This window comes from Martes martes, assembly GCF_963455335.1.
Source record: "Martes martes genome assembly, chromosome: 2".
Taxonomy (NCBI): Eukaryota; Metazoa; Chordata; class Mammalia; order Carnivora; family Mustelidae; genus Martes; species Martes martes.
Window position 1 is genome coordinate 148509140 of NC_137889.1, and position 14949 is coordinate 148524088.

Genomic DNA, 14949 nt, shown 5'->3' on the forward strand with positions numbered 1-14949 from the left:
ACTTAAAGATGAATTCTAGAAATTTCAGGAGATTAGGGTTCTTTAGCTATGAAGAAGTAAAAGTACTTATGTAAGATAAACCTGACTGCTATCTGCTACCACCTTCCCACTAATTTTAAAATATTTTCTCTAGGGGCGCCTGGGTGGCTCAGTGGGTTAAAGCCTCTGCCTTCGGCTCAGGTCATGATCTCAGGGTCCTGGGATCAAGCCCTGCATCAGGCTCTCTGCTCAGCGGGGAGCCTGCTTCCTCCTCTCTCTCTGCCTGCCTCTCTGCCTACTTGTGATCTCTGTCTATAAATAAATAAATAAAATCTTTAAAAAATATATATATATTTTCTCTAGCATCCTTAACAGATGATAATCCAAACTCTGTTGGAGTACATCCAAATACAAGGAGTTCCTTCCCTGTGAAGCAATCTGAACTATGGACGTAAGCCTGGTGATTAGAATATTCGTTCTGAGGTGAACAGAAACCCTTCACTATAAATTCCAACTAATGGTATCAGGTATGTCTTTTGGAGCAAAACAGAACTCCCCCATTCTAAAAGAAGGTCTTCAAATGTATTCATTACAATTAATGATTTATTTCACAAATATTACATAAATGCCTACCATGTGCCAGGCATTCTCATTCATAGCTGTTTTAAGCAGTGAGAACACACAAGACATACAAGGGCTCTGTATCTATGGAACTTGGAATTTGGTGGTGAGGTATTGCAGACAGAATAGTGACTGCCCCACAGATAACAGGTCCCAACCTCTGGAAACTTTAAATATTACCTTATTTCCAAGGTGATTAAATTAAGGATGTTGATATAGAGAGATTATCCTGGATTATCAGGGTGGGCCTTAAATGCAATCACAAGTACCCTTATAAAAGAAAGATAAAGAGAAATTTGACTCAGACAGAAAAAGAGAAGGCATTGAGGCCACAGAGACAGAAACAGGTGACACAGCCACCAGCCAAGGAATGTCAGGAGCACCAGAAACTGGAAGAGGCAAGGAAGGAATTCTCCCTCTTAAGCCAATGGAGAGAGTGCAGCTCTGTCAACACACTGACTTCAGCCCAGCAAACACTGGTTTAACATTTGCAGACTGCAAAGCTAGGAGAGAATAAATGTTGTTCTAAGCCACCAAATTAACAGTAATTTGTCACAATGGCCACAGGAAACTAATCTAAGGAGAAACACTGAAGTTTCATAAATCAACAGGAAAATTTTAGATTCGGGTCAAAAAAGAGATAGTAAAACAGCCAATGGATGGGATAGAGAGTATCTGAACATTTTTATCACTACTTAAGGTGAAAAAAACAGTAAGTGAATCAACAAGTAAACTGATTTCAAAACCACCAACCTCTGCTATCATTTTAAATCGAATAGTCATCCATGAGTTTTCTGTTATCTTTTTAAATATTAGGATTAAAGCCCCAGTGAATATGGATTCAGAAAAAAGGATAAAATATTGTTGAGTACGACAGAATAATGGCCATGCTTTTAGCTCATGCACTTGGTATTGCTGTATTTCTGCTGAAAACATAAAACTATAGTAACGATCCATAGGATGTATTGGTTGATTGAACTCCTACAAGGAAGGAAGGAAGGAAAAAAAGGAAGGGGGGGAAAGGAGAGGGAAGGATGGGGAGAGGGAGGAAGGGAAGAAGGGAGGGAGGGATGGAGGAAGGAAGGAAGGAAGAAAGGGGGGGTGAGAAGGAAGGAAGGAAGGAGAAGAAAGAGGGAGGGAGGGAGGAAGAAGGCTCTCTTCCTGAAATTCTCTTCTCCCTTGGTTATACAAATATACACACACACATGTACATGTGTGCATGTGTGTGTGTTGAATGTGTTGCGGGTGCATGTAACCACCATCTAGATCAACATATAGTACAATCCAGAATCCCAGCAGGTTCCCTTGTGTCATATCTCAGTCACTAACTCCCCAAGGGTAACTACCATTCTGAATTCTAGCACCATAAATCAGTTCTACCAGGTTTTGAATTTTATGTGAAGAGACTCCATACACTATGTACTCTTTGACATCTGGCTCCTTTCACTAAATATTGTCTGGGAACGTCATCTACATTGTTATGTGCAGTGGCAGTTTGTGCTTTTTCCTTGCTGCATACTACTCCATTGCATGAATTAACCTCAACTTAGTTATCCACTCTACAATTGATGGACAAATAGATTGTTTCCAGTTTGGGGATATTATGAATAATGCTCTTCAGCCCTCCCCCGAAGAAAACCCCAGTCCACAAATAACATTGTTCTCACACACAAGCACATGCTTACACGCACGTGTGCATGCACACACACACACACACACACATCGTCCCTCTACATTTTACAGCCTTGAGGTGGCTGGGTCATTTCATAATCATGGAACTGGTTTTTGGATACACCTTTGTAACATCTAGATTTGTTGATTTGCTCTTGGAGTGGCTCATACATTGTATCTAGTAGTCTCCACTGAAAGTTCAGTTTTCATACAGTGTTTTGTTCAACATTATAAACATGCTAGTTCCACACAAATAGATTAAGCTCACTTTAAATCAAAACCTCCTTAACTTTTTTAAATGGCAGATGATATTAAACTTCATCCAAAAGAACAAACAATGAGGAAAATTGAGGGAAAGGGCAAGAAATGAGAGAATCAACAGACAACATAATTTTTCTAAAAGACACGATTTACAATTGCAACTATATCATGCAATACCTAGGAATTTACCTTTTAAATATGTATATGGAAAAAATTACATAACATTGAAAGACAGTAAATAAGCACTAAATAATTGTGAAATATCCTATGTCCATGCATAGAAATACAATATTGCAAACATATCAGTTCTACCAAATGACCTACAGTGTCAATGTGACTATTCACAGACTATTGAAATGATGTGTATGGAAGGCAAAGATCCAAGAATACTGAAGATATTCCAATATTCCAGGAAAATAAGGGCAAAGAACTTGCTTTACAGATACCAAGACTTTGCATCAAGTTATAGTAATTATGGTACAAAGTATTTGTCATTTCGGGAATAAAAAAACTGACCATTATAACAAAATGAAGAGCCACAAAACTGACTCCCATTTACATGAAACTTTGATATTTGACACAATATATATGATAGTACATAAAAGGGTAGTAGTTAGAAAACCATATAGAAAAAGAAATGAAACTGGAATCCTACCTCTCATCTCTCTCTTGCCCTCTCTCACAATTTAATGGAATTAAGATTCTAAATGTTAAAAGCAAAATTTAAATAATTTAAGGTGACTCTTTTTCTTGAAATAGATTTCTTAAACAAGACACAAAGAGTTAATCATAAAAGATTATGTAATATATATATATATAGAAAAGAAAAATTACATTAAAATTAAAAATGATTCCATGAAAAGATACCATAAAGAAAGGGAAGGTAGAAGTCACAAACTGGGAGAAGATATTTCTAACACATAAAATTTACAACCAATTGATATCTAGAATCTACAAAGAACTACATATCAATAAGAAAACAAAAATCCAGTAGAAAAATCAGCAAATTCATGAGAAGTTGTTTCACAGAAAATGAAATACGGATGATAACCTTATGCAAAAATGTCCAACCTGGAGGTGTCTGGGTGGTTCAGTCAGTTAAGCATCCAACTCTTGATTTTGGTTCAGATCATGATCTCAGGATCATGGTGTCAGGCTCTGTGCTGAGCATGAAGCCTGCTTGGGAGTCTCTGTCTCTCCCTCTTCTGGCCCTCCCCCCTCACACATGCTCTCTCTCTCTCTCTAAAATAAAATAAAATAAAATAAAATAAAATAAAATATTTTTAAAATGTCCAACCTCCTTAATATAACCACAGAAACACACACACAAAGAGCTCAATGAGATACCATCTCACCCCCACTACTTCGGCAAAAATTAAGAAGTCCAACAGTATCTTAATCAGTCAAGAAAATAGAAGCTACATAGTTGTGTTATCAGAGAGAATTTAACATAGGAGTTGGTTACATGATGTTGAAGGACTTAAAAAAAAAAAAAGGGAAACAGTGAGGTAAAAACAAGGTATATACCACAGGAAACAGTTACTACCACAAGACCCAGAGGACAAAGGGAGGAGGTCGGGAGTTATCATAACATTGAAGCTTGCTGGAGAAGTCTTGGGGATCTGGGATCCAGACTACTGCCTCACTGGGGTTCTACTCCAGGGACACAGAGGAAGAAGTCAAGTAGCTAGAGAATTCTGAGGGCGGAGTTCCACTGGCTGCTACTGGCCATGCATTAGAAGATCTGCACAGGGGCTCCCCAGAGCTGGAACTCTCTGCTGAGAAGAGAAAACTGTTCCTGTGTTGTGGTGTCTCCACATGAGCACAATGAGGCTGATTCTAGGAATGTGGAAAGAAGTAGGAAGTGGTAAAGTCAGCTTCAGCTGCTAAGGTGAAATGTTACTATTGAAAGAACATTAATGGGACTACCCTAAAAACAGGGCAGTGGGGAAAGACCCATCTGCCTCCTGTTACCCTCCAAACTCTCTCTACCCCCTCAACCCCCCGCCATTGGCAGAAACTAAAAAGAAGCAAGTGAGCAAAAGAAAAAAAAAAAAGTGTAAATATTTATAACCTTGAGTGGAAACAGGTCCTGTAAACATCTCATAAAATTCAAGTCAAAAAACTAAATACTGATAATTTGTGTACCTAAAATTTTAAGTATCCATGTGGCAAAAAGCACCATTTAGGATCATATAAGCTTCCAGCAAAAATAGGTTAGATGGTTAGGACTAATCTTCCCACTAAGGAAAACTCGAGAAGCTAGCCATAATATTTTTTTTCATCTGTTTGAAGTTATCAGAGAATTACCAAAGGTCTAAAGGAGAAGGGAAGCCCAAAAAGCAGAATCCAGCTTAGGGGCCACTCTTCCTAGAAAGTATCTGCAAAATGACGAGTCCACTTGAAAGATAGGTATGTAGGGCTCTCGACAGCCTCCTAGAACCAGGAACAGAGCGCTGAACATACACCACAGTTAAGCTCACGTCAAGGATTGTAAGCCAGCTCCCACATTTTTTAAGACCCTGAAAAGCTACATTGTAGAAGTAAGGGTTGAGTGAACCAGAAAGAAATCATTTCCACAGAAAATAAAGTCAATTTTTGTACTATCTCAGTCCCTCATGGGACTCAAGCAACCAGGCATTGCTGGTACCCTAACTGAACTACCAGAAACAAAGCCATATCTGCCCTAGAGGACTATCAGATTATCACTAAAATCTTTCACAATCAATTTCTGTCACTCAGTCAAAAACTTGGTATATGAGGAGCAAGATTCTGTGACTAAAAGTCAAAAGAAATGATGAACTATAGAAGTATACCACCAAGATCCAGATAATGGAGCTGTGGAACATGGACTTTAAATAGCTAGTATGTAGGGTGCCCGGATGGCTCAGTAGGTTAGGCACTGCCTTTGGTTCAGGTCATGCTCCCACGGTCCTGGGCTGGATCCCCGCATTGGACTCCCTGCTTAGGAGACAGTCTGCTTCTCCCTCCCCCTCTCCTCCTCCCTGCTCATGTTCTCTCACTCTCTGTCAAATAAATAAAATCTTAATAATACATAAATAAATCTTAATAATAAATTTAATAATAAATAAAGCTTCAAATAAATAAATCTTAATAAAATAAATAATAAATAAATACATAGATTGTGAACTAGTATGTGTAAGGGTTTACATGACAAGATTGAAAACTTCATTAGGGGTGTGGAAACTATAAACAAGGACTGGATGGAAAGTAGCAATAAAAAAATATAATAACTGAAATTAACCCAATGAATTAATTTAATAGCAGGTTAGACATAGGTAAAGAGAGCAGAAAGGTGTCAGAAGACAGTATCTACACTGAAGGACACAAAAACAGTGGGATAGAAAATAGAGAGATGACTATGGAATATGTTCAAAATATATAATTGCAGTTCCAAAACATATACTTTTTCTTGATTCATCATAAAAGTGGCATTCCAGAACACTGAGAAAAGGAATCTCTTTGCAATAAATAGTCCTGGGCCAATGAGATATTCATACATAACAAAAATGAATCTTGACTCCTACCTTACGCCATATTCAAAAACCAATTCCAGGCATTTTGTAAAGCTAAGCCTAAAGTAAGAAAGTTATTTGGGTGTCTGGCTGGCTCAGTCAGTAGAGCATGCAATCCTTGATCTCAAGGTTGTGGGTTCAAGCCCAACTCTTGATCCCTGGATCCTGGGTTCAAGTCCCACATTCAGCATAGAGCTCACTTTAAAAAATAAATAAATAAAATAAGTTAGAAAGCTTTAAAAAGATAACACAGTGAAGTATTTTCATAATCTTGAGCTAGGTGAAGGTTTCTTAAAGAAGACACAAGATAAACCAAGCTTTAAAGGAAAAGTTAATTAAATGAGTTACATTAAAATTTTTAAATTGCACTCATCAAAAGACAGCTTTTTAAATGTAAAATAAGAAAACCCCAGAGTAGAAGAAAATATTTTCAGTACATATAACTCACAGTAGACTTGCATCTAGAATTGGAAAGTATACCTATTTCGATAAGAAAAAGACACAAATGACCCAATGGAATCTTGGACATGTAGCTTGAATAAACACTTCACAAAATGGTAACATAAAAAAGGTTCTCAACTTCATTAGTAATCAGGTAAATGTGAAAGAAAAACCACAATGAACTACCACTACACCCACACCAGAATGGCTAAAATTACAAAGATTGGCATTGTCAAGTGTTGGAGATGTGGAGCGTTTCGACTTTTCATGAGCTGTTAGTGGGAATATGAATTTCTGTAACCATTTCAGCTGCTTTTTGGGCATCATCTACTAAGGCTGAATATATATCCGGTAGTCCAACAATGTCATTTTTTAGTGCTTATCTGACCAAAATTCATCTAAACACATGCACAACAATGTTCATAGCACCATTATTCATGATGCCCCCAAACTGGAACCATTCCAAATGTCCATCAACAGTTGAATTGTCGTATATTCACACAATGAGAAATTATGCAGCCATTAAAATGAATGAGTTGCCACATGTTATGATGTGGAAGGAGCTCATCAACATGAGGAAGGAAAGGAAGCCGGGACCAATGAGTACATCCTCCATGATTCTATTTATGTAAAGCTCAAAAAATCAACCTCTGGTATTCAAAGTCCAATAATCGCTACCTCGGGAGAGGAAGAAGAAAATAGTGATCAGGGCACAAGCTTTTGGAGTACTGGCAATGTTCTATTTTTTTTATTTGGGTGATGGTTGCATGGATATATCCAATTTCCTATAATTCACTAGGGTATACCCTTAAGATAGTGTAATTTTTGCATGTATGTATAAATATTCATATATGTATAAATGTATATATTTTGCATATATGTATAAATTTGTGTATAAACTTAAATTTAAGAATAAATTTAGTTTATATTTAAGAATAAATTCTTTAAATAAAAGAATTTTATTTAATAAAAGAATATTTTATTTTATTCTAAAATAAAATATTTTATATTTAAGAATAAATATATTCCTATGTATAATATATTCTTATCTATACATATATGAAATTTAAATTTAATTTATTCTTAAATTTAAATTTCATATATATATACATAATATATATATGGGGGCACCTGGATACTCAGTCAGTTAGGCATCCAACTGGATATCAACTCAGGTCATGATCTTGGGGTCCTGGGATTGAGCCTGTGTCAGGCTCTGCACCCAGTGGGAAGTCTACTTGAGATTCTCTCTCTCCCTCTCCCTCGTGCCACCTCCCACGCTGTCTTTTTCACTCTCTCTCTTAATAAATAAGTATTTAAAGAAATTATCTACATATATGATAGTAAATAAATAGTAAAATTACATCTAGAAGAATAAAAACCATGTTCTTGACAGTCATTGATGATAATGAGATTATCAAGAACTATCACTTTCCATTTTATACATTTCTGCAGTATATGAATTTTTTATAGTGAGCATGAATGTATGTTATAATCAGAAACAAAAACCTGAAAAAATATATCAACAACAACAGAAGACTAGTTAGCTACAGTCCTTTCACTGTGGGCAGATGAGGACTTTGTGATGTGATCACTAGATTCCACGAATATAGAAAACCTGCCAATTTCATAATCATCTAAGAGCCTTTGTTTGAAAAGGAAAAAAACAACAACAACACCCTCTTGCTGGCAAGGGGACCGCAGGCTGGTGTGTGAGCTGCAATTTCCAGCTGTCCGCAGTTCTGCCTCATTGCTTAGGGATGTGCTTCACTGATTCCTCAAGCATAGCTCCAGACAAACCAAAAATTTGTAAAGCAGGAGAATTCTCAAATCACCTCTACAGCTGTGAAAACCAGACCTATCACAACTTACCAGTGGGTCTGACATGGTTAAATAAGGTAATACGTGTAGACATGTTTTTGAAATAGAGAAGTTATGGTACAAATGCAAAATATTATTTGAAACGTGGTTGCTGGAGCTTTGGGAATGTGAATTTCCCTGACCATCAAGGACCAGCATAGAGAAGCCAGTGATTTTAAGGAAACTCTGCATTTCCAGATTCCATAGAGAGTACTGGCATAATATCCTTTACTTTGATCCCTTCTGAAACCTTGCTTTCCACAGCTCTCCTCTAGAACATAACTGCTTTACCGGTGTTGTACCTTAGCTGTCTGGGTTTCCAGCTTATCTACTTTGTTAAATGTAGGTTTAAAACATTCCAACAAGCAAGATACTATTATAAAGTGTTATCTTAACCTTAGGATAGCATTTCCCAAAAGTATGTTCTTAGGGATACTAGTCCCATGAATTGCTACTCAAATGAAGTTTAAAGTGGCTATATCTACCCTACATTTGCAAAGCAACCGTGCCCTTGAGCACAGCATACTCTGAGAAATACTGAAGAAAACAATCTCTTTGGACTTTTTAAACTCCAAATTGCCCAAACTTGTTTGACCAAAGAACCCTTTTCCAAGTACTCTTTACTGATGTTGTATAGAACTAAAGTTGCATAAAACATTATGTCAGAAACTCTACTTTTAAACTAAAAAATTCCAAGAGAGAAATTTTAGAAGTATTTAAGACAGTTTTTCCAATACTTAGATCCTTATTGTAGAAAAGTTCTCATGAAAAAGGCCTAAATTCTCCTACATATATCAAGAGTTCAGTCTTACTATATAAAAATGCTTTGACTCGGAATGTACTTAAGGATGTCCCAGTGCCTTAGATACTGTTACTAAAATAAATAAATTAGTATCATAAGAACATGAATTAGCTGCTCAAGCATAATGTTTGAAGCTGTAGCCTACATTCAAACAAATCTGATTTTCAGTTGTAGTCAGGTTTATGACTTTGGACAAGTCATTTAAATCCTTTAAGTTTCCATTTCCTCCTCTATAAAATAGAGATTATAGTAATAGTACTTACTTCATGGGGTTATTATAAAGCTTATCAATAATACATATACAGGGGTGTCTGCTTGGCTCAGTTGGTAGAGCATACAAACTCTTCATCTCAGGAATGTGAGCTCGAGCCCCAAGTTGGGTGTAGAAATTACTTAAAATCTTAAGGCGTACCTGGGTGTCATGGTGGGTAAAAGTGTCTGACTCTTAGTTTCACCTCAGGTCATGTTCTGAGGTCTGGGATTAAGCCTGTGGGGCTCCATGCTCAGCAAGGAGTCTGCTTGCCCCTCTCCCTCTGCTCCTCCCCGACCTCAAATAAGTAAAATAAAATCTTTAAAAAAGAGTAAAAAAATAAAATAAAATCTTAAAAATATATATATACAGTACTTAGGACTGTATATATCTGTTATTGAAGTGTTTCATTTTGATATCAAGAAAGCCCATTAGAATATAAATATTCAAATGAAGTTTGCCAAAAAGCAGTCACCATGGCAAGCTATACAGTTAAGTCGATGATGCCAATATTTTTCAAATATCTCTTTTGAAAAGGAAGAAATAAGCTTGCTTGCTAAATGTGGAAAAATTAAAGTTGATGTGATATGTAAGAAACATTCTCCTAACAACACAATTTAAATAAATTCAATAAAACATGTGATATAGGCTCTGTTTACACAAAGCCATAGATTAATACTACACACTGTGTGATGACTAATTTTCAAAAACTGAGGTTTCCTGGAAAAGAAATTCTACCTCAAGATGGCAACAAAGAAATCTTGCCTGTTTCCAGTCTGCAGGCCCACCCTACAAATTTCAGACTTACCAGTCTCCCACAATCACATGAGCCAATTCTTTAAAAATCAGTCTTTGTCTCTCTCTCCATCTCCCTCTACATGGGCACGTGCATGCACACACACGTACACACACACAGACACGAACACTAGTGGTTCTGTTTCTCTGGAGAACCCCGATACATGCTATAAGGGATATAAGACGAATTATGACTTCATTGGATTAGCAGTACACTTTCTTTGCAAATAAAATAATCTAAAAATTTCTCCTTTTTTGAATGCCCATCATGAACCAGATACCATATAAGGAACTTGGATGTACATCATCGAACTTCATCCTTATAATGATCCAAATAGACTTAAAATTTTGTAAATTGCTATATAGAATATAAGGTCCTAAAAGAAGGGGCAGGAAAGTAGAAAAAAAATTAAGCAAGAAATAGTAAAAAAAAAAAAAAAAAAAAAAGGGAAAAATAGGTAATTCTGAAAATCTGTTGTCATTTTGAGAAAACATTTGGAGTTATCTTGGGCTGAGCCTCATTAGGTTTTTCCAAAGAAAGTTTAGTTTTTAGATAATGGAATGAAGTGCACCTTTCCCTAATTACTCAGCCCTCCACTATTCCCTGGTAAATACACAAAAATTATTCAAGGATATATACTGGGAAATTATGGACTAGATTTAGAGGCACTGAGCATAGGTATGCCTTCACCTCTACTTATTACTAGTTTGAAGGCCTCAGGTAAGTCTCAGAGCCTCAGTTATATCACTCATAAAATGGAAATAAGAATAAGCACCTCATGAGATTACTGTGAAGATCAAACTAAATACCAGTAGCTAAAGAACTCTGCAAACTATACAGGATGCTCAAGCCCTTGTTTTCGTTAATTTGAGCTTTCAGACTATTACATTTTCTGCTGTCTGACAGTTTATTTATAATAGTAGAAATGGACTTGCAAAGAAGCTAAATTTCTGTGTCTCTCCGTTTTGCAGACTATAAACTCTATGAGGTCCTCCCAACCCACAACCAAAGACGTTCAGAAGTGAACACTCTGTCTTTAAAAGCAAATGGAACTTTAATAAAATCTTTTAAAAAAGGGGAGGGGCACCTGGGTGGTTCAGTGGGTTAAAGCCTCTGCCTTCGGCTCAGGTCATGATCCCAGGGTCCTGGGATCAAGCCCTGCATCAGGCTCTCTGCTCAGCGGGGAGCCTGCTTCCTCCTCTCTCTCTGCCTGCCTCTCCACCTACTTGTGATCTCTGCCTATCAAATAAATAAATAAAATCTTTAAAAAAATAAATAAATAAAAATAAAAAATAAATAAAAACAAATGGGACTTTGAGAAAGGAAAACTGAAGTCACTGTAATTGAACTCCAACAGCTCAGTAACTGGAAGGTGGATATAACGAAATTATCCAGAATGTAATGCAAATATTTCAGGAGATACCCACCCCTCCCCCAAAAAAAGAAGAAGAAGAAGAAAGGAAATAGGGATTAAGACACGTGGAGAATACGTTGAAAAGGTACAACATTCAACAGGAGTCGGCAAAGGACAGGGTAGAGAAGATATAGAAGTGATATTCTGCAAGGCAAAGCCTGGGGATTTTCCAAATTAATGAAGGGCATTAATGTGTATAGAGAAAACACAATGGGGGCGCCTGGGTGGCTCAGTGGGTTAAAGCCTCTGCCTTAGCCTCAGGTCATGATCCCAGGGTCCTGGGATCAGCCCCACATCAGGCTCTCTGCTCAGCAGGGAGGCTGCTTCTCCCTCTCTCTCTCTCTGCCTGCCTCTCTGCCTACTTGTGATCTCTCTCTCTGTGTCAAATAAATAAATAAAATCTTTAAAAAAAAAAAAAAAAGAAAAAACACAATGCACTAAAGGGAATGATAGGATTGTGGTAAAACTTGGTAACCTACCAAAGACCAAAAAAAAAAAAAAAAATGGTTTGCATGTTATAGTCTATTTGCTAATCACTATTTATTTACTTGTAATCAGGAGAATAAGTGCAAAATAATAATATGCCATAGCGATACATTTAATTGCTATTTTTAAAGCATTTGGAGTTTTTCTTGTGTTTTAGCGTGCTTCTCTCTCTCTGCATCAGGCCAATTCATTACCTGCTGGAACTCATACCACAAAGCATTTTTGCCAACTATTTATGTTCTTTTCTAACTTAGGTAAAGTAAATCCCATACTTTCTCAGTGGGGTTAAGGTCAAGACTCGGAGGGGAGCCACTCCTTCCTAATTAGTTCCCCAGACTCCTCTCTTTTTTTTCCCCTTTAAATGGCCACAACAGTTTAGAAAAATGTTTGGAGTCATAATCCTCCTGATAAATGAATCCTTGATCAAGCAGCTGGTTTCCAGAAGGGACTCCTTGCTGTGCTGCAATTATGTTGAATTTGAGCTCCGGTAGTTCAGGTCACAGCTGAAGTACTTGAGGGAAAAATACCTGTCTCGGAGCTCCACTGTGTGATACACTAAGCTAAGAGACTCCAGCTTCTTCTCTCCAAAGCCCTCACTCAAAATATCCATTTTTCTTACAAGCAAATGAGAAAAATACCTACTAACATGAGTGCATGTGAAGATCCTCTCCTGGTGACCAAAGCTGGGGGAAGATCCGTGCTTTTGGAGTTAATGGCATTGCAATACCTTATCCTAAAAATCTTGAAAATAATTTTCTATTTAGATAATGCGCTTAATTTTTGAGCTACTGAATAGTGATCTATTGATATTGGTAGCATAATAACTATTAGCAGCTCCATGTATCTGCTGAGAGTTTCTAGATTTAAGTCATTCTGAAGGTAAATGTTTATAAAAACAAAGTTATAGCTCAGACTAAGAAAAGAAGGTACAGAAAATTACAAGAGGTGACATCTTAAACAGTATAAACAATGATACACACACACACACACACACACACACACACACACACACGTGCATGAACACACAAATGCACACAGAATTTTTACCTGAGCACATGCTGAATGAATTTGAGCTCCAGTAATGTATTTTCCATAAATCTTATAGATTTATTTTCCCTCTCTGACTTTCCTAGAATAACAAAATTCCTGTCTTCGTGTTCCATATGAAAGTACAATCCTACCTTCTTTTGGTACCATCAATAATAACAACTTCAGAGCTGATTCGTTTTTGCCAAGAGACTACTCTGCTGTCAGTGTCTCTAATAAGAAACATACCTTTCCATGAGACTGCTAAGACTCCACCCTTACCTTAATTACAACAATAAATAAAATCAATCAATCTATCTCTCTATCAATAAATCAATAAATTTAATAAATCTATCTATATATCTATATCATCTATCTATCTATCTATCCATCCTTCTGGTGAAAAAAAATCTCAGAGGCATTTTAGAAGACAATGGACTCACTATGTGAAAAGAGATGATGATCACCCATACTTATTTAAAAAACAAGAGGCTCATGGAAGAGGTTTGCAACATATAAAATAGAGAAATAATTGAAAACAAGAATAAATAAAGAATCCCTACTCTATTAGTTTTCTAGGAACGTCATAAAAAATTGCCCCAACAGAAATTTATTGTCTCACCGTTCTGAAACCCAGAAGTCCAAAACCAAACTGTCCATAGAGCTGCACTCCCTCAAAGACTCTAGTGAAGAAAACTTTTCCACTTCTTCTGTTTCTGGTGGCTCTAGGCAGTCCTTGGCTTGTGGCTGCATGATACAGAGAGAAAGAAAATAAGGCCATGTAAAGAATCCAACTTCTCTTCTGTATGCCTCTTAGAATGACATTTGCCATTAGATTTAGAACTTACCTAGATAATCTAGAATGATTTCATCTTGAGATCCTTAACTTAATAACATCTGTAAAGATATATTTCAAACAATGTCACATTGACAGGTCTCAGAGCTTAGAATATGGACATATTTTTTTAGGAGCCACCTACAACACCTATCAATCAGAATCTAGTTAAAATAGTTCTATAGGGGTACCTGGGTGGTTCAGATGGACAAGTGTCTGACTTCAGCTCAGGTCATTATCTCAGGGTCCTGGGATCAAGCCCCAAGTTGGGCTTCCTGCTCAGTGGGGAGTCTGCTTCTCCCTTTGCCTCTCCCTCTGCTCGAGTTCTCTCAAATGAATAAATAAAATCTTAAAAAAAATAGTTCTAGGGGCGCCTGAGTGCCTCAGTAGGTTAAGTCTCTGCCTTCGGCTTGGGTCATGATCTCAGGGCCCTGGGATCAAGTCCCACATCAGGCTCCCTGCTTAGCAGGAGGCCTGCTTCTCCCTCTCCCACTCCCCCTGCTTATGTTCCCTCTCTCGCTGTATCTCTCTGTCAAATAAATGAAATCTTTAAAAAAAAATTTAAAAATAAAAAATCTTTTTTTAAAAGAAATACCATATTTTTTGTATGTTGATCTTATATCCAGCAAACTTAATGAACTATAAGTTTGTTAGAATGTTTTAGTACCCTAAATGTTTTAGTACTAGAAGTTTATTAGAATGTTTCCCTGACTTTTCAATACAGTTGATCATATCATCTACAGAGACAGTTTTGTCTCTTCCTTTTCAATGTTTATTCCACTTGAAGTATTGAATAGTAAGCATTCTTGTTTATTCCCAACTTAGGAATGTTTCAATAGTTTTGCCATTAAGTGTGATGAATGTTGTAAGAATTTTGAAGATTTTGAGGTTTTTTTAACAGAATATGTAAGTTCCCTCTATTCCTCATTTTCTAAGAGTTTTTTTTAAATTCTTAATTAATATGGACTCTT